Source organism: Staurois parvus, unplaced genomic scaffold (genome assembly GCF_062004578.1).
Source record: "Staurois parvus isolate SC_StPar_1 unplaced genomic scaffold, SC_StPar_1.0 ptg000009l, whole genome shotgun sequence".
Taxonomy (NCBI): domain Eukaryota; kingdom Metazoa; phylum Chordata; class Amphibia; order Anura; family Ranidae; genus Staurois; species Staurois parvus.
The window spans coordinates 3093566-3112986 of NW_028317805.1; the positions used below are offsets into that span (position 1 = coordinate 3093566).

The window sequence follows — 19421 nt, forward strand, 5'->3', positions numbered from 1 at the left end:
TATGTGCTGCCCCTTTAAATCGTCTGCCATCTTACCTGACAGTTCTTGCAGACTCTCTTCAGTGTGGCAGCAGAGGGAGCTTCCAGATAAGAGGTAGCAAGTTAACAGTTCTTGCAGACTCTCTCCAGGTGGCAGCTGAGGGAGTTTTCCTATAAGAGATAGCAGGCTGGAAAAGAGTGATGTGAGAGACAGCAACAGATGGCACACAGAGGGCTGGGTAGCAGAAATCTACTGGTCTCCAGTTGCAGCCTTGACATTCGTCCCTGTTGCAGGCTTCTGGTTTTTGGCTTTGCCCGCTGCTGCTGTGCCACCCCGTGACATCAGCGCCGGAGCTAGAAAGAATGGCCAGTGTGGCCTCCAGAGAGAGGAGCCAGGAGAAAACCAACGGAAGTGAGTGCTCTGCCACAGCCGTATACGCCCCTATTATGATATTTAGGCATTCTACGCCTGCAGCCCCGGCAACCAGGGCATCCAGTGTTTACCTCTATCCTTCTGAACTTTCCAAATGTCAGGATAGGCTGAACCTGGGGGGGGAAAGGTTCGGTAGGTGGCTGCATCAGATCTGGTTCATGTGCAATATTTGTGGCCTGGTGACCAAAAAAACAAAATAGAACAGAGAGGAAGGGAGGGCCTCTTTTTTTTTTTCAAATAGATTTTTATTAGATTTTAGAACATTACAATAGAGAATGTCTAACAATAGACCAGAAAAGGATAACAGTTAGCATTAACATTAGTATGGTCCACATAGCATATGAAGATATATCTTACAGATGAAGATAAAAATAAGTCAGATAATACAAACAACAGCATCAATTACAGTGAACGTTTCCAGCAGAGTATGTTGCTACCAGGGAAAATCTCTCTCATGTGGAATAAGGATCATGTATCAAATTTATCAGATCAACTTAACCAAGGCTTCCATTGTTGCATGAATCTAGAAACCTTGTTGTTTCCTATAGCTAAGAGACGTTCATATTCAAAGTTTATTTTTAGAATCTGTATAGTCTCACAAGGGTTAGGTGTTTGTGAGATTTTCCAATTTCTAGTTATGGTGGATCTAGCTGCTAGTAGAATATGAGCGATAAATACATGAGAGAAGTGCGGTATATTGGAGATTCCGAGGTTTAACAGGGCAAGAGCAGGGTTAGGTTTCATACGTATCCCAGTAACTTCCAAGATAATTGCAAAGATCTTTTTCCAAAAGCTAGTGATAATTGCAAAGATCTTTTTCCAAAAGGTAGTGTACCTACAGACCCACAATCTCTCCAACACAGGGGGGAATGGAGTGAGCTAAATTTAGAAATTTGGTAAGGAGTATAGTACCAGCGTGTTATAATTTTCAAAGACATTTCCCAGTGATCTATACATAGTTACATGCTTAGTCTGACTGAAAAAAGACAAAAGTCCATCCAGTTCAACCATTAAGAAAAAAAAAAAAAAAGCTAGATGTTTTGTATAGGGACCTAATAGCAGATTTCCAACTGGAGAATTTCACCGACAGGTCAGACTCCCATTGGAGCATAGCTGAGTGTTTGACAAATTCTAGTTTTCCCTGTAAGAAATTATAAAACAAGGATGTTTATTTAGTGGGAGTTCTGGTGGTCATTAAGGTAGACCAAGTCTACCTTATCTGAAACCCAGCTAATTTTAGAGGGTATAAGTGCGTAAAGTATGGGTAATTTGATGATACTGATATCTCTCCTTTTCTGAGAACTGAAATTCATTCTTCACCATTTCCCAAGTCTTAAGTGCATTAGAGGTATAGAGATTAGATATTTCTCAAAGGCCTTTCCCTGACCACAGCTGTGGTGTGAAAAAATGGATAATAAACTCCATAAGTTTTAAAGGGAAAGGTAATGAAGAGATAGAAGCTGTAATATGGGAGTTAGTTAATAATTTTCTCCAGGCTAGCAGACTGCAGTGTATGGTGAGAGGGAAGGTACTCAGTTTCCAAGGTTTCCATCTATGAGAAAGAAGTGAGCAAGATGACTTCCAGGGACTAGCATAGATTCAAGTCTCACCCAAGGGCTGTCTGAGGTCTGGTGAAACCACTTTCTGATTTGATCTAAGTGAATAGCCGTGAAGTAGTCTACAAATTCAATAAAACCTGCTCCACCAGTATTTCGATGTCTATGGGCAATGGAGCTCGAGATTCTGGGTTTTTTGCCATCCCATAGGAAATGCTTGTAAAGTCTGGTTAGGGATGCTAAAATGTGGAGAGGAATTGTCAGCAGGAGGGTTATGAATACGTATAAAATCTGAGGTAAGATTCTCATTTTAAATGCAGCTGGTCTAGCCATCCATGACAAACTGAATGTACGCAATCGAGCCAATTCTTCTGAGATTACCTTTATTAAAGGTTCATAGTTCAATTTAATTAGGGTATGTAGATTAGAGGATAGTATAATACCAAGATAGGGAAACCCACTATCTTTCCAAATGTATGGTAGTCTGGATTGCAGTTGGAATTTTAGAGATTCAGAAGTGCCAATATTTAAAATGAGGGACTTAAAGTGGAGCTCCACCCAAAAGGGGAAGTTCCGCTTTAAGGACTGCTCCCCCGCTCCCTATTAAAGATTGGCACCTTTGGGGGGCGGGGGGGAGCAAGTACCCAAATTTGACAGGTACCCGCTCCCATTTCTGGTCTGATCGCCTAGGCGATCGAAAACGGAGGGTGTCCTCCCTCCCTTCCTGTAGTCTTTTGGGACACGTGACAGGTCCCAGAAGACTACAGGACCATTCATGAAGCGCAGCGCTACTCGCGCATGCGCAGTGGGTACCCGGCTGTGAAGCCGCAAGCTGTCACAGCCGGGTGCCCACACTGAAGAAGTCGGCCTCCAGGAATACAGAACGGCCGGTGAAACGGGCTGCGGGGAAGACACCGTTGGACCGAGGGACAAGTTAGTGGCTGTTTTTTAAAAGTCAGCAGCTACAGTTTTTGTAGCTGCTGACTTTTCTATTTTTTGACAGGTGAGTGGAACTCCACTTTAAAGAAAGTTACCTTATAGTAAGATACGGCACAAAATGATTCCAATACTTCATGCACAGAAGGGAGTGATTGGAGGGGGTTAGTCAATAATAGAATTATATCGTCAGCAAATAGCTGAATGGTATACTGTTGTTTTCCAATGTCTATGCCCGAGATATCTGGGTGCGATTGGTTCATTTCGGCTAGCGGTTCAATAAGTAAATTGAATATTATAATATATATTTAATTATATTTGTAATTAAAAATGTTTTTGATAACATTTCTGATATATACTTGCGCAGAGGGGTTGGGATACAGGGCATGGATAGCCTGATATATTAGGGAGGGCCTCTTTTTTATAACGTATGGAAAGGTGGTCCTGGGGGGGTCAGGAGGAGGAGTTAACCCACAGTGAGCTGACAGGAGAACATTCAGGAAAGATTGTTTATATCATTATTTGAATTTTGTATATGTATTCATTTATTGATCGTATTATATTATTTATCAGCTACAATATTATAAAATGAAGTGGTTCCTGAGGAAGCTCTCTCTGGGCGAAATGAGTAGATCCATCTGCTCTTCCTTTTTCTTGATCTGAAGCATACTGTATGTACCCTTTGTACTGTAGCTGGTATTAAATGGTTTTACATATTGAGTTACAATAATTGTTTTTAATCTGTATAATAAAAAGAGTTTTTATATTTATATTCCTGTTTTGCTGCGTTTGAGAGCACCTTAAATATCCCCATTTTCCATGGCCTCCCCCCTTCTTTTTTGGGGTTGGGATGTTATGGAAATGTTTCTATCAGGTTGAATAATAGTCATGGACTCGCATGTGAATGTTGTGTTAATGTTTCGGTGTAAAACTATAATAAAAATTATAACTTGTAAAAAAAAGTTTCTAATTTTCAATAAACTTAATCTGAATGTTGGTTTTTCGGAAAACAAATTTGTCTCTATGAAGTATGAAGAAGGTGGTGTGTGCTTCACATGTTCTACCGATGGAAAAATTACTATAAATCAACCATTCCCTTTAGACCCCCCTACTCCCCTCAATTCCTTTTAAGCCATATGACACTTGAATAACAGCTGAATCTGTCACATAATAAAAATTCTCATTACTTATAAAATGAAATATGAATGTTAGTACATGACAGATGAAAAAATGGGCTGATTTACTGCAGGAAAAGGCCTGAAGAAAGCCTTCATGATTCTGTTTCAATCCCAACTGGAATGGACAAGTAATCCTAGCATCATAATTGAGGCATTAGTGACAGTGGGTGCTGACAACTCAACCCCAGCTCTCTTCTGTGTTTTTTTTTTTTTTAATATCTGCCGCCAGATATTATAATCTTTACTCTGTGATGACAGACTTGGCTATCTAGCTATTCAGCTCTTACATTTTATCCTTCAATTTGTTTGTCATCTTCTTTCTGTAATGTACACGATGGCATCATGTGTTCAGATCAATCAATCTAAACTATGTAGGTACCTATCTGTGCATCCAATCTATGCCAAACCTTTACAGAATGGTGGAATATTATCTACAATAAGGAATAAAATGCCTCGTGTATGCTGTTCTAATATCCAGGCCAATGCACCTACTATGCCAATTGTTGTGTAGTTTGTAGTCTCAAGGCTTTATACAACCGCATGGCTAATAAAAATTAGAACACCCTAAATAACCACATTCCTACCGCGCTAAAGCCGAATGACGGCTACACGCGGTCGTCCCGTTCTGGGAGGGTGTCATATGACATGCCCATCAGTGTAGCATCATCAGTGCCTCCTCATCAATGCCCACCAGTGCCGCCTCATCAGTGCAGCCTCATCAATGCACACCAGTGAAGAACAAAAATTACCTGTTTGCAAAATTTTATAATAGAAACAAAGAAAACTTTTTAAAAAAAATTTCTCTCTTTTTTGTTTATAATGCAAAAAATAAAAATCCCAGTGGTGATTAAATACCACCAAAAGAAAGCTCTATTTGTGTGAAAAAAAGATACAAATTTCATAATGGTACAGTGTTGCATGGCCGCGCAATCATCATTCAAAGTGCAACACCGCTGAAAGCTGAAAATTGGCCTGGGCATGAGGTAAAAGTGCCCAGTAGGCAAGTGGATAAAGCAAGGTTAAGAATGAAATCTTCAATGCAATAGGCTCAATTCACTTATTGCTACATTTCAATGCATTTTGCATTTTCATCACTATGCATTAGTTATAAATAGAAAGAAATAAAAGTGAGCGCTATCCAATCAGCAGCTGAACACTCAAGGTAACCAAAAATAAAACCTTATCATGAACATAAAAATAGTAAAGTGCAGCACTACAATTAATAGTAGTACGATAAATTTCCCACATAAAAAGCAATATATATATACAGAAAATAGTAATAATAGTAATTGCGTAAAAGTTCAGGGTGAGTGACAGTCTATGTGGATTTAAGGTGCAAATTGATCATAAAATCCAGTGGTGGTGCTCCAAACAGTATGATAAAATTACACACTCACCAGATGCGTAATTTGAATACGCATTAAATGTAGCATCATAGGTCTCCTTAGTGGATATGTGTCTGGTCAGGGGTGTGGATAATCCTCCCTCAGGGTAATGGAGTTATAAGCCCAGCAAAGGGAAAGTGGATCCAAGTAGCCAGAGGTCCCTTTAAGGGATGAGTAGGTGAGGAGGCCTGCTTACAGAGAACTCCCTTCTCTGGATTCAAAGGATGGATGGATGACTGGATCAAAAACGGCTCTGTAAAAAAAGTGCTCCTCAAGGGAGACCATGAAGGGTGCCCATAGTGTAGTATTTAGAAATAATTTATTAAGGTCAAAAGCAGGTGTTTGCAAACATAAAAAAATCGATAAAACACAATATGACAGCAAGTACCCAAATTTGAGATGACTAACCCTCCAGAAACTAAGATGGCCGCCGGGCCTCCACGTGGCACCGGCAGAGTGACGTCACGATGTTCTGGCTCCTTCTAACGCGTTCGTGTGCACACACTTCTTCAGAGGCGGATAACATTAGTTAGTTACTTTTGTGTTTTAGGAATGTAAATGTATTTTTAAAGCTCAGTTCTGGGAGGTCTGAAAAATCCCCCATGTAGTGGGACTATGCCTGCACTTCATGAGTTAACTGCTCATTTAGTCTAGAGGAGAGTAAAAACACTTTGACTTACCTGATCCCCAGCAGACAGTGCTTCGACATGCTGCGATGGTGGACTGTCCCTCGGCATCATCACATCCAGTGCATGGATATGGACCCTGCATTGGTCTTGGTGGCATCAGCACCTGCACAGTATCCTTGTTTTCCCCTCTCTGTCAGAACTGGGGTCACATTAGCTGAGTGACAGAGAGAAAATGAGGAAGATCAGAAACAATAGTCTGTACTCATTTGCAAAGATGAAGGAATAAATCACCTGTAATGTTGGCTGGCTATGCGTGTGAATGCTCCTGCGATATTGAAAACTATTACTTTGCTTTTTTTACTTTTTAGAATGGGGTGTTCCGAGATTGTGCATAATTTTAAAGGGTGCCTGCTCTGAAAAAAGATGGAGAAGCACTGGTATAGAAAACTGCACTTTCCAGAGTGGGCCATTGAGCAGTGTTGGTGCAGTTTGGATGGGCTTTTTATTGCCCTGCATAATGTCCTGTCTAAACCTTTCTGATGGAGATTATATTCAAATGTTGTGATTTAGAGCTCATTTACATGTGTTTCACCCTCCAAAGAGCGATCCGCAAAGAAACACTTTTCAGAAGGCATTTGACAGGCAGTGATTCGCTTCCTTACCACTTGTTTTAACAGCTAAAAAGCTGCACCACCTCTGGTTGTAGGATGGCCTGTTACAGTAGAATGGGTTGCATTGTGAAAGGGGTATAATTCTTCCTACTCCACTATCCAAAGCAATGCTGCAGCAGTATTTGTGCACCCCCATTTGTTGCCATTGCAGCTTAAACGGGAAAGGGGGGCTCGGTAATGTTTTTACCATCCCCCCAACTGCAAGTGTAAACAGCCTAACAATATTTTAAAAGTTTTCTTCTGTTCATGAACAATACTAAAATGATATATAAAGCTATAAAAATTATAAAGTCATGAGAACTTATAATAGAGGGGACAAAATACAGGTGAAACTCGACAAATTAGAATATCGTGCAAAAGTTCATTAAGTGTTCTTGCATGGCAAGACCACTTACTGTTATCTCACATATATACCGTATATACTCGAGTATAAGCCGAATTTTTCAGCACATTTGTTGTGCTGAAAAACGGCCCCCTCGGCTTATACTCGAGTCAACGTCTGCAGATGTCTAGCAGGGGGCGCTGCTTCTAAAGCAGTGATTCTCAACCTGTGAGTCGCGACCCCTTTGGGGGTCGAACGACACTTTCACAGGGGTCGTCTAAGACCATCGGAAAACACATATTTCCGATTGCCTTAGGAACCGAGACACCGCTCCTCTATTCGTCTCCAGGTGTGGGTGGGATGACATGCCGTCCCTGTCATCTGGACACACCCCCGGGATCAATCCTCGCCGGTGATTGGCCGCCGGAACTGTAGCTCAGGAGAGGCACACAGGCGCCCAATCACCGGCGAGGAGGTGGAGCTTGGAGAGGAGGAGCCGAGCGGCACCGCGAAGATCGAGCGAGTGAAGAGGAGGAGAGCGGCCGGAGAAGGAAGACATCTGACCGGTAAGTGTGTACCATGGGAGAGGGAGGGAGCGAGCGAGCCCAGGCTGGAGCAGGGGTCAGCAAGGTAAGTATCATTGGTGTCAGTGGGAGGAATAGTGCCCAATCATTGGTGTCACTAATACCAACGATGGGGCACTATTCCTCCCCCCACTGACACCAACGATGGGGCACTATTCCTCCCCCCACTGACACCAACGATGGAGCACTATTCCTCCCCCCACTGACACCAACGATGGGGCACTATTCCTCCCCCCACTGACACCAACGATGGGGCACTATTCCTCCCCCCACTGACACCAACGATGGGGTACTATTCCTCCCCCCACTGACACCAACGATGGGGCACTATTCCTCCCCCCACTGACACCAACGATGGGGCACTATTCCTCCCCCCACTGACACCAACGATGGGGCACTATTCCTCCCCCCACTGACACCAACGATGGGGCACTATTCCTCCCCCCACTGACACCACCAGCTTATACTCGAGTCAATAGTTTTTCCCAGTTTTTTGTGGTAAAATTAGGTACCTCGGCTTATATTCGGGTCGGCTTATACTCGAGTATATACGGTACTTATTATTATAGCCAAATTTACCACCCTAACTCCTCCCACAGTTTTTACACTACATAGACAGTAATATACCGAAACGTGCGGATTGTTCACGATTGGTGTGCTATTACTTTGTGGAACGTTTCGCCGAATGGTTCATGAAATATCAGCGTTTTTGTGGTGAAATTGGTCCCATAGGAATGAATGTTCAAAACTAGAGTGGGAGCTGACAAAAGCTAGAGTGTGAGCTGAAAAATCAGGACATGATTTCTAAACTGCCATCACTCCCTCATTTTCAAGCCCACCTACACAAATCTTATATCAAAATGTTCAGCTATCCCTGCTGCCACTAAAAATCCACGGCTAAGCCATAGTCCTGATAGTTTTTACAATATGACCATTTGTTTGCCCATTGACATTCATTGAAACTCCACTCTAGCCACCTCAAATTTGAAGGGCAATTTTTAAACTGCGACTGTGCCTTCATTTTTAATATTCTCACAATATAAAGCTCTTCAGTGTAGCATTTATAATTTTTAAACTACAGCCGTTTGAAGATGGCAACCGCCAGTGAAGTGAGCAAGTTGGAGCAGTTTGTTTTTAACCGCACTTCTGTGCCCTTGCTGTAGAGTGAGTTACCATAGGAACCCAGGTGTGTGAGCAGGCAGCAGAGTGACAAGCTACTCCACCCAGTTACTCCGCCCACTCCAGTTGTAGACTACTGGTGGAGGCAAGAACACTTCACACAATTTCCACAGAAATTGTAGCTTTTCTAGTTTATTTCTGTAATGCAACTTAAAAGGTGAAACTAATATATGAGATAGACTCATTACATGCAAAGCAAGATAGTTCAAGCCGTGATTTGTCATCATTGTGATGATTATGGCTTACAGCTCACGAAAACCCCAAATCCACAATCTCAGAAAATTAGAATATTCCATGCAATCAATAAAACAAGGATTGTACACAGAACAATATTGGACTTCTGAAAAGTAGAAGCATGCATATGTACTCAGTACTTGGTTTGGGCCCCTTTTGCAGCAATTACTGCCTCAATGCGGCGTGGCATGGAAGCTATCAGCCTGTGGCACTGCTGAGGTGTTATGGAAGACCAGGATGCTTCAATAGCGGCCTTCAGCTCTTCTGCATTGTTCGGTCTCATGTCTCTCATCTTTCTCTTGGCAATGCCCCATAGATTCTCTATGGGGTTCAGGTCAGGCGAGTTTGCTGGCCAATCAAGCACAGTAATCCCACGGTCATTGAACCAGGTTTTGTTGCTTTTGGCAGTGTGGGCAGGTGCCAAGTCCTGCTGGAAAATGAAGTCAGCATCCCCATAAAGCTCGTCTGAGGAAGGAAGCATGAAGTGCTCCAAAATCTCCTGGTAGACGGCTGCGTTGACCCTGGACTTAACCACTTGCCTACCAGGCACTTATACCCCCTTATTTACCAGGCCAATTTTCAGCTTTCAGCGCTGCCGCACTTTGATTGACAATTGCGCGGTCATGCAACATTGTACCCATATGAAATTTTGATCATTTTTTTCTCACAAATAGAGCTTTCTTTTGGTGGTATTTAATCGCCACTGGGCGCTTTACTTTTTGCGCTATAAATAAAAAATTGCCAAAAATTTGAAAAAAAAAAAAGTTTCTTTGTTTCTATTATAAAATTTTTCAAACAGGTAATTTTTCTCCTTCACTGATGTGCGTTGATGAGGCAGCACTGATGGGCACTGATAGGCGGCACTGATGGGCACTGATAGGCAGCACTAAAGGGCACTGATAGGCAGTACTAATGAGGTGGCACGGATAGCCGGCACTGATAGACAGCACTAATGAGGTGTCACGGATAGGCGGCACTAATATGCAGCACTGATAGGCGGCACTGATAGGTGACACTAATGATGGGTACTGATAGACGGCACTGACTGGCATCACTGCTGGGCACTGACTGGCGGCACTGACTGGCACAACCGCTGGGCACTGACTGGTGGCACTGACTGGCAGCACTGCTGGGCTGCACTGGTGGGTGGCACTGGTGGGCAGCACTGGTGGGTGGGCACAGGTGGGTGGCACTGGTGGGCACAGGTGGGTGGGCACAGGTGGGTGGCACTGCTGGGCACAGGTAGGTGGCACTTCTGGGCACAGGTGTGTGAAATTGCAGAGTGGCACAGGTGGGTGCACTGCTGGGCACAGGTGGGTGCACTGCTGGGCACAGGTGGGCGGAGCTAGTGGGCGCACTGCAGGGCACAGGTGGGCAGAACTTGCGGGTGGCACTGCTGGGCACCGATCATCAGGGCACTGATCATCAGTGCCCTGATGATCGGTGCCGATCCCCGCTCTGACAACTGCCGGTTCTCGGCAGTACTTTTCTCACGATCTGACAGCGTGAGGAAAGTGCAGCCGAGAACCGGCACTTGCATTTCCCTCTGATCAGCGTGTCATTGGACACCGCTGATCAGGTGGTAAAAGGCCGCTGTGATTGGCCTTTTACCACATCACGTGATCAGCTGTGTCCATAGGACACAGCGATCACGGAGATCGCCGGGTGCGCGCCCCCTGAGAGCGCGTTCTGGGGGAACGTCATATGACGTCCACTCAGAACTGGCCGGCCGCAGTGCAGCCGTCATTCGGCTATCTGCGGTCGGCAACAAGTTAATGAAGCACAGTGGACCAACACCAGCAGATGACATGGCTCCCCAAATCAAGATTTGAAGACTGTCTGTGTGGAAGAATGGGCCAAAATCACACCTGAGCAATGTATATGACTAGTTTCTCCATACAGGAGGCGTCTTGAAGCTGTCATTACCAATAAAGGATTTTGAACGAAATATTAAATACATTTCAGTTAGCGTCTTCAATACTTTTTCTGTGTGTCATTCCATTTTATCACACATAACTTAATTTCTGAACGTATTTCTTTTGGTTTCTTTGTATGTATGGATTGCATGGGTTTTTACAAACACGTGGTGAAACTTTCATGTCAATAGCACCTTTAGAAATATATTTACTGAGAAAAATGGTGCCGTGTACAATACTTATTTTACCCGCTGTATCTGTAAATGAAAATAAAAATATATGGGAGCTTACATAAAAAAGGATGTTTACACTGCCAGCATAATCCATAATGTATTAAGGGCGTTAGAATTCATTCCAGTACAGCTCACCACATCCTGTTTGCAGTTTTCTTTGGCAGGCAAATGGTGACCCAGCTCATATTCTGACCCATATCTCTGCTGATAACACTTTTTTGGGTTTCTGCCATATGCATCAGATATATTAATGGAATCATGTTTTTATTGATATGGATGAATGTTAATAATATTTTGTTACTATATTAACCCTCACAGGATGTATATAAAGATGTAGTTCTGGATCTTAAAACATATAGATGCAGGCTAATTTAATGTTTAGCCCATTGGCAATGAGTAAGACAGCTAGAAATCCACCAAAATTGCAGGTATAATGGGGTCCAGGACTTTTTTTGGGGGGCAGGAACAGGGGGAATTCAGTTCTGGCACCTCCAGAAGTAAATTTATACAATGGTAAGGGGTGGTGGGGTTTAGTGGAAGGTCTATTGTTGCTGGCTGCTAGGGGGATCTATTGTTGTAGGGGGGTCTAGTGTTGCTGGTGGGGGTTCTGTTGTTACTGGGAGGGATCTGTTGTTGAGAGGGGTATTTTCTTTCAGGTGGGGGACCTTTTGTTGCTGGGAGGGATCTACTGTTGTGTGAGGAGTCTATTGTTGCTGGCTTCTGGAGGGTCTATTGATGCTGGCTTATGTGAAATCTGTTTTTTACTGGTGGGAGTATATTGTTACTGGTGAGAATCGTTTGTTGCTGGGGATTTTTTTTGTGGGGTCTGTTGTTGCTGTGGTGAACTATTGTTTCTGGATGGATCTATTGTTGCTGGCTGCAGGTGATCTATTTTGCAGCATTTCTTGTTATTATTGGGCAGCACAGTGGCTAAATGGTTAGCACTTCCGCCTGGCAGTACTAGGGTCGTTGGTTCAAATCCCAGCCACGGCACCACCTGCCTGGATTTTGTATGTTCTCCCTGTGCCTGCATGGGTTTTCCCCCAACACTCCAAAGACATGCTGGTAGGTTAATTGGAACCTGTCTAAATTGGCCCTAGTATGTGTATGTATGAATGTGAGTTAGGGACCTTGGATTGTACACTCCTTGAGGGTTAGGGACTGATATAAATGTACAATATATATGCAAAGTGCTGCATAAATTGACAGCACTATATAAGTACCTGAAATTAATAAAATAATTAACACATTCCAAGCAAATTACTTAGCACCACAAAATAATACTTCTGTATTTTCCAAAAGGGGTGGTAGTGGTAGGCGACTAGGGGTGAAACCAAGGGATGGTGCTAAGAGGGGAGTATTTTCACCTATTCTCTGATTTTAAAACAGCCCAGCTGAGATCATTTCATTTTATAGAAGGGTAGGTTTTAGCCTGGGTTCACATATATGCCGGTCAGTTTGCAGTGTGATTACAGCCCAGTCCAATGTGATTTCGTTCAGTGGTTCAGGTGCGATTCCAACGCGAATTGTTAAAGTGTATGAGACTGTAAATCGCAATTTAAAATCACGTAGGACTCTTTTTTCAAATCGCACTGTGGCCGGTCCGCACATATGTGAACGGGCTCCATAGAAAAGCCTTTTTGTTCTCATATCATCGGTGTGGTTCAAAATGCATCTGAATTTGCATATATGTGAGCCAAGGCTTAAAGAAGAACTCCGGGATAGTGCTAAAATCTGTACATTAGCCATGTTTTGATAGCTAAGCAAAACCACTAATGTGATTTTACAATGTGATTTTTTAAATGTAAGCTTTGTATAAAACTCACCATTTTAAAAAGCAGTGACATCCTTTTTTGCACAGTTTCTTGTTGAATCCCCGAGCTCTGGGAGGAGGGATCTCAGACGCAGTGATCTCACTTCCTGTTAGTGTTTGTCGCCTCTCACTGAGACTACAAATCCCATTGTGTCGAGATTTACAGTCTCAAGTGGGCGGGAACATAAGGCAGATCATAGTGTTCTGCTCGAAGAGCTCTGACACCGCCCACACACATCGCTGCACACTCTTCTCCTAATATCGCATTTTATGGGTGGGATTACTGTATATATTATCCCCGCAGTATCAGGCTTGGATGTTATGACATTTCTCTAACTCAGTGAGGTCATCAGAGGTGGAACAGCCGGGAGTCTCCCAGCCCAACAAACAGAGTTATGCAGCACTGTGGGTGGACCCGACCAGGCACTCTAAGACAGCAGGGTCCGCCCACTGAAGCAAGGTACTTACATCACCGCTTGCTTTACAATGAACTACAGAGGGGAGTATACAAGACCAGTGGCTTGGCAGTAAAAGGACATATCAGTCACCGGTCTTGTGAACAGGAAATGAGGACGGTGGAAGGCCTTTCATGCATTAAAGTATTCTGGATTTCTCAGGGACAACAGGACTATGGACATTGACATCAACAGTTTATTGAAAGGTATAGAAGCACCTGGATATTAATATAAAAATATTTTTTCCCAGAGTTCTGCTTTAAGGTCAAAATTGCACAATAAAGCCCTTCAACATTTAGCAGCGAATGGTTTAAGAATCTATCTATCTATTCAGTCGTATCCGACCCTTGGCTATTGCATGGACTGTCACTCGTAAGTGACTTTTTCCATGAATTCTCCTAGCAATTATTTTTTGCAGGGTAGGTTGCCAGGTCTTTACCCAACCCCTACCATGCAGGAAATCCTGCGTGGCCAGGGATGAAACTAGGACAATTTAGACAGGAGCCAATTAACCTACCAGCATGTCTTTGGAGTGTGGGAGGAAACCCAAGCGAACACAGGGAGAACATGCAAACTCCTTGCAGGAGACGCCATGGTTGGGAATTTAACCCATGACCCAATTACTGCAAGGAAGAAGTGCTAACCACTAAGCCACTGTGCCGCCCATGGTTTAAGTTTATAAAAAAAAAATGTTGAAGTTCGAAAAATTGCCATGTATTAAAGTAATAGTAACTATTCTTAAACCCCTTGACACCGACAGAACACAAATATGCGTCCCCACTGCACTGGAGCTTTTGCTGTGGAACTGCATATTTACGTATCTCCTTTGGTGCTGGGAGCGTGCCACTCACCAAGAGCACTACTAACGATCGGGACCCAGTACTTTGCTTCCGGGTCACCTCATTGCTGTGAAAGCCTCTGATTGGCTATCACAGCGATCAGTCGCTGCAAAGCCCGCCCCTGTGTTTTGTCTCTCTGAATGGAGGAGAGATACATTTTTTTTTTCATTGAAATTAGTATCAGTGTCAGTTAGTTTCCGTTTCAGTGTGTTTTAGGTAGGACAAAAAAAACAAAATACGCTCTATTGTTTATAGGCTGTACTACTGGTACAGACAACAAATAAAACATGTATGTGGTATCGCTGTGATGGTCGTGAGCAGGAGAGTTTAATTTGAATTGCTCTTTGGTGGTAGGTTATGGTAGTAACAATAAATATAGAGCTAAATTTATCTTGGGCCAGTTTTCCTTTGATAATAATAATTAAAAGTAAAAATGGGATATCCATAACCATTTACCAGCAAACGAAAGCCCAACTTATCCTGAAAAAAAAACAAGGTATAATCCACCTAGATGTACAGAATAGATGGGATGATATGTACAGTTTTACTAACACGTGTCAAAGTTGAAAAATTGTGCTTAGGCATTAGGATTTGTTCCACCCTTAGGCGTATCTCCTTTGGTACTGAGAGCTCGCCACTCACCGAGAGCTCTACTAACGATTTGGTCACCTGATCGCTGTAATAGCCTCTGATTACAGTTTTACTAACATGCATCAAAGTTGCAAAACTGTGCTTAGGCATTAGGATTTGTTTTACCCTTAGGCGTGAAGGGGTTAAAAATGTTCCCTCCTGTATAATTATATTTGTAGAATAAGGATCTAGTTTAATGTCACTATAAAGTTCTACTCCTCCGGCTTCATTCTCAATAATGTAAAATAAAATATATTAAACCCAGTATGATGGCTTCTAACAGCTGCCTCGTATTTGTGGTGTAGAGATTTTCTGTTGATGCCAGGGGCGGACTGACAACTCATGGGGCCTCCGGGCAATAGGGGATCATGGGGCCCCTGTGTCCTTGCCCAAACTCAAAAAAGCCTATGAAAAAGGTACCAGGGGCATCTCATGGGGCCCCCTTCTGACCCCGGGCCCTCGGGCAGTGCCCGAGTTTCCAAATGGTCAGTCCACCCCTGGTTGATGCTGATGAATGACCTTATCTTCCAGCATCTAACTAACCAAAGCTGAAAATCAAGTTGGACTGACTCTTTAAATCTTCTCTTCAACTTCTCTTCATTCAAATTATTTTTTTTTGTGTGTGCAGAAAACCATAATCACACACATGCACTGCAAATGCATGAGAAAAGATACAACAAGGTTTTATACTAAAAAAATCACAGTATGCAAGTGCTTGATTGAATCTCATCTTATCCAGCTATATGCTGCATAAGTACCATCACTTCTATAAAAGACAATTTCTGAATAAGTACCATCAGTTCTATAAAAGACAATTTCTGAATAAGTACCTTCAGTTCTATAAAAGACAATTTCCGAACAGCAGCTTCCTCCCAGATTCCATTCTTTCTGTGAAGCATGAAATATAATCAGCAGAAAAATACGGCATATAGAAAAGGACTAGTCTGAAAATGGATATCTAAGCCCCTTCAAGAAGCATGAGACTGATTTCAGAAATAACTTTTATGTTATTAATTTTGTTTTATTATGTTTTATGTTATTATGGGGTTTGAGTATGCACTGAATTTAGCGCAAACGCATCACCTTTTTGATGTTCCTGTCATACATGTGATGTAATTTTAATGCTTCAATAAAGATACCAAGGAGTGCAGCAATATTCCAGATTTGTGCATGTTACTGAATGTCGCAGACGGGCTGTGCCGCACCCTGGGTTGCAGCTCACAACACATGAGAGTTGGTCAGTCACCTGGAGCGGCAACATTGAAAAGAATGGGCTGCGACTTGTCATGTGACTTTGATGTCCAAAGTAGCAAGACAAGCCACACAGGTGTGAATGGAGCCTTAGCCTGGGTTCACACTGAATACAGTTATAACGTGACCTCCTTTCTCAACCGTGTTTTAGAGGCGTGACCACCTTTCTCAAACATCTCAGACGTTTAAGAAAGGAAGCCATGCCTCTGAAACGCATCACAAGACTTGGGCAACTCGTATAACGCTCCTCCACCCCACTGTTCCTGACAGTGCCAGTCTTTCTTCTCCTGGTGATTTCCTAGGAGAGCCGCACAGGGCAGCTGGTGGGGTGACTCAAGTACATACTATTCTTGGACAGCTGAATGGTAACATCACACAGGAGACACAACTGGTGCTGGGATCCATAGGTCCTTGTCGAGTTAAATCCAGACACATCTCGGCTTTCTGTGATTGTTTTGTGGATACAAGTTCCCATGTAGACCATGTGAGTGCAATATATTGGTTTTACGGCTGTTTAATAAAAGGTTTATTGCACTAGGTTGCGCTTCCCATTTTTTTGTGCTTTCATACAGATGTTTACAAGACCTTGTCCAGGCATTTTTACAAGGGATGGCTGAAATTACTTTTGCTTTGGCTGCTTTATGTCACTGATTCATGCATACTAATCAAGCTGGGAACCCGAGGCACAAGTGAAAATCTCCTTTGGTTCTTTTACCAAATTACTTATACTTTCTCTCTAGTAGTTACCCCATCAATTACCCAGATCAATTTTCCTCTTCCCCGCGGACAACACCTCCAGACACCAGCCTCAGCAATGATTTAGGCCCCAGCACAGGGATAGGGGCAACACAGGGCTCTACACTCCCCCAGGCACCAGCTCATCTGCCCAGGATCCAAGCTACATCCAAGCGCTGTACAGGCCAGGTCCGGGCCTTGTGAAGGCTGCGGCAGACCTCGTTGGCCGCAGTAGCCCTCAATCCTCCGTTCAGCCGCAGAGGTCCGCGGGGATCCCCGATACCAGTGGGATCCAAGTTGCCGGCTGTCGGGCTGGATACAGCGTAGGCCAGGTCTCGGGCCTCATGTAGGCCGCAATAGGCCGTGATCCGCCGGGACGTCAGGCGGGGACCAATCCGGTCCAAATCCTCTCGCCGGGCAGCAGTCGACATCTACAGGGGTCCCTGATGGGAGCGGGACCCCTCTAATCTAATCTAATCTAATGGAGGCAGATTCTGGGGAGAGGCAGCGGAGCTCTCTCTCCATACATCTGCTCCAATTGCCATTTTGGACACACCAATAGCTTAACACTTTCAACATGTATGTAATTATTAAAATAATTATATCTATTTTTTAAAGTACATAATTCTGTCTTTATATTATCTTTTTGTAATCCCATAAGAAAGCAGGATTTAAATTGGGAGAAAAAGAGCTGCTTTCCCAATGTGTAGTGCAGTAGAACCCAACTATATATCACTTACACCCAGGACCCTGCATTCACTATATATGGTCTCCCTCAGAACACAGAACATGGAAGTGCAATTATTTTAGAAAATATAAACTGCTAAACATCTTTTGTCATCAGCAGTTAGAGCAGTCTTGTGACTTCTATCAGTGTCCAGCAGAGCACATGTCAAAGCTTGTAGGAGGAGTTTTTTTCTGCTCTTGGAGGATGCAGAACACCTGACCTCTGTCTGAAAAGTGCAGGTTGGTCCTGTGCTGATTTGTCCTGTGCTGATCGCATGCACTCTCCCAAGAAAAAAAAAAAACCTCTCTGGCAATACATACCAAACTGAGCATGTGCAGAGCATTTCCACACGATGTGTCTTATCAGGAGATAAGAAGGGAGGGGGGGGGGATTGGAAGAAGGGGGGGATCGGATAAGTCAGGATCAAACAGCATTTTTTACACAATGCAGAGGATTACCCCCTAGGTTCCACAGTGAGTATAACAAGTATGCTTTACTGCACACACAGACTGATTTTGCTGTTATGGTTTTAGTAACACTTTAAAGGCATTGTACAATTTCAAATGTTTTTATTGTTTTAACTAGGTATGAATGTAGTCATATTCCCTGTGTTGTTTTTGCTCTATCTTATAATGGGGGGGGGGTAAAAAAAAGATTTTTTTTTTACTATTTTGGGCCAGTTTTCCTTTGATAATAATTAAAAAAAAAGGGATATCTATAAACAGTTACCAACAAACGAAAGCCCAACTTATCCTGAAAAAAACCCAACAAGGTATAATCCACCTATATGTACAGAATAGATGTGATGATATGTACAGTTTTACTAACATGTGTCAAAGTTGCTAAATATTTACTCGGATTTGCTCCTTTGATGTCCCTGGCTCCGGTGTCTTTCATCTGCCACACTGGTTGAGGGATTTTAAGATGTAAGGTTTTTTTTGTAATAAAGTACTATTGCTCTTATCTACACTGACCTGGCGCTCTGCCTGTCATTCTTTTGCATACAAATGATGTCATACATCCCAGGAATCTTCGGGAAGCGAGGAGGGTTTTTTTCAACTAAACACTCTTCTGCCTGCATGTCTAAGCTAAGGATAGATGAACTGAAGAAAGTAAATGCTACAAGAATAATCTGCCCTTACTCAAAATGGCCACAGCCAGAAATGCTAGGGGGTGTTTTTCAAAATGATTTGTCAGCAAAATAAAGCATGGAGACATGGATGGATGGGTGAGTTTGCTGTGAATATTAAAAATGAATAAAATAGCATTTTTTGTTTGAGGTGCTCAGGTGCTGTGCAGTTCTGCTTTATGTCTTATTGCAATACAAAAATGAGTTCCTGATCCATTATGTTCTAATCACAGGCTGAACTGGTTCTCCACCAAGCTAAATTGATTAAACTACAGAGGAGCTAAGCAAGGTCAGGGACCTGCCTATCCGGTCCAACAATCACAATTGTTTTAGTCAGGTAAGACAATTCAGACAAATGCATTTCAACTCTATACTTAGATTTTCTCCAGTTCCGCTTTAAGTATTAAGTGACAGTCTTCCAGTCAATTTGATTACCATGCTTAAGCATGCAAAGGCCTTGATTGAATCCAATGCCATTCTTGCTGTTTATAACTAAAATTGGAAAGAGGATATGTCACCATCCAAAGCACTGGAAGCAATGACTCATGTAATAATAGCATTCCAACAGCAATACAATTAAAAAGCTGTCTATACAGATATGAGAAAAA

The 19421-nt window shown here is 42.9% G+C and overlaps 1 long non-coding RNA gene across 1 annotated transcript in view; it reads left to right on the plus strand.

The window, feature by feature from the left end:
* Positions 1 to 263: 263 nt before the first annotated feature.
* LOC149474224 (uncharacterized) overlaps positions 264 to 19421 on the plus strand; it is a 60041-nt gene continuing 40883 nt past the window's right edge. The window contains exons 1-2 of the long non-coding RNA XR_016311649.1: positions 264 to 390; positions 19047 to 19150. This is a non-coding gene — a long non-coding RNA (uncharacterized LOC149474224). The remainder of the gene's footprint in view (positions 391 to 19046; positions 19151 to 19421) is intronic.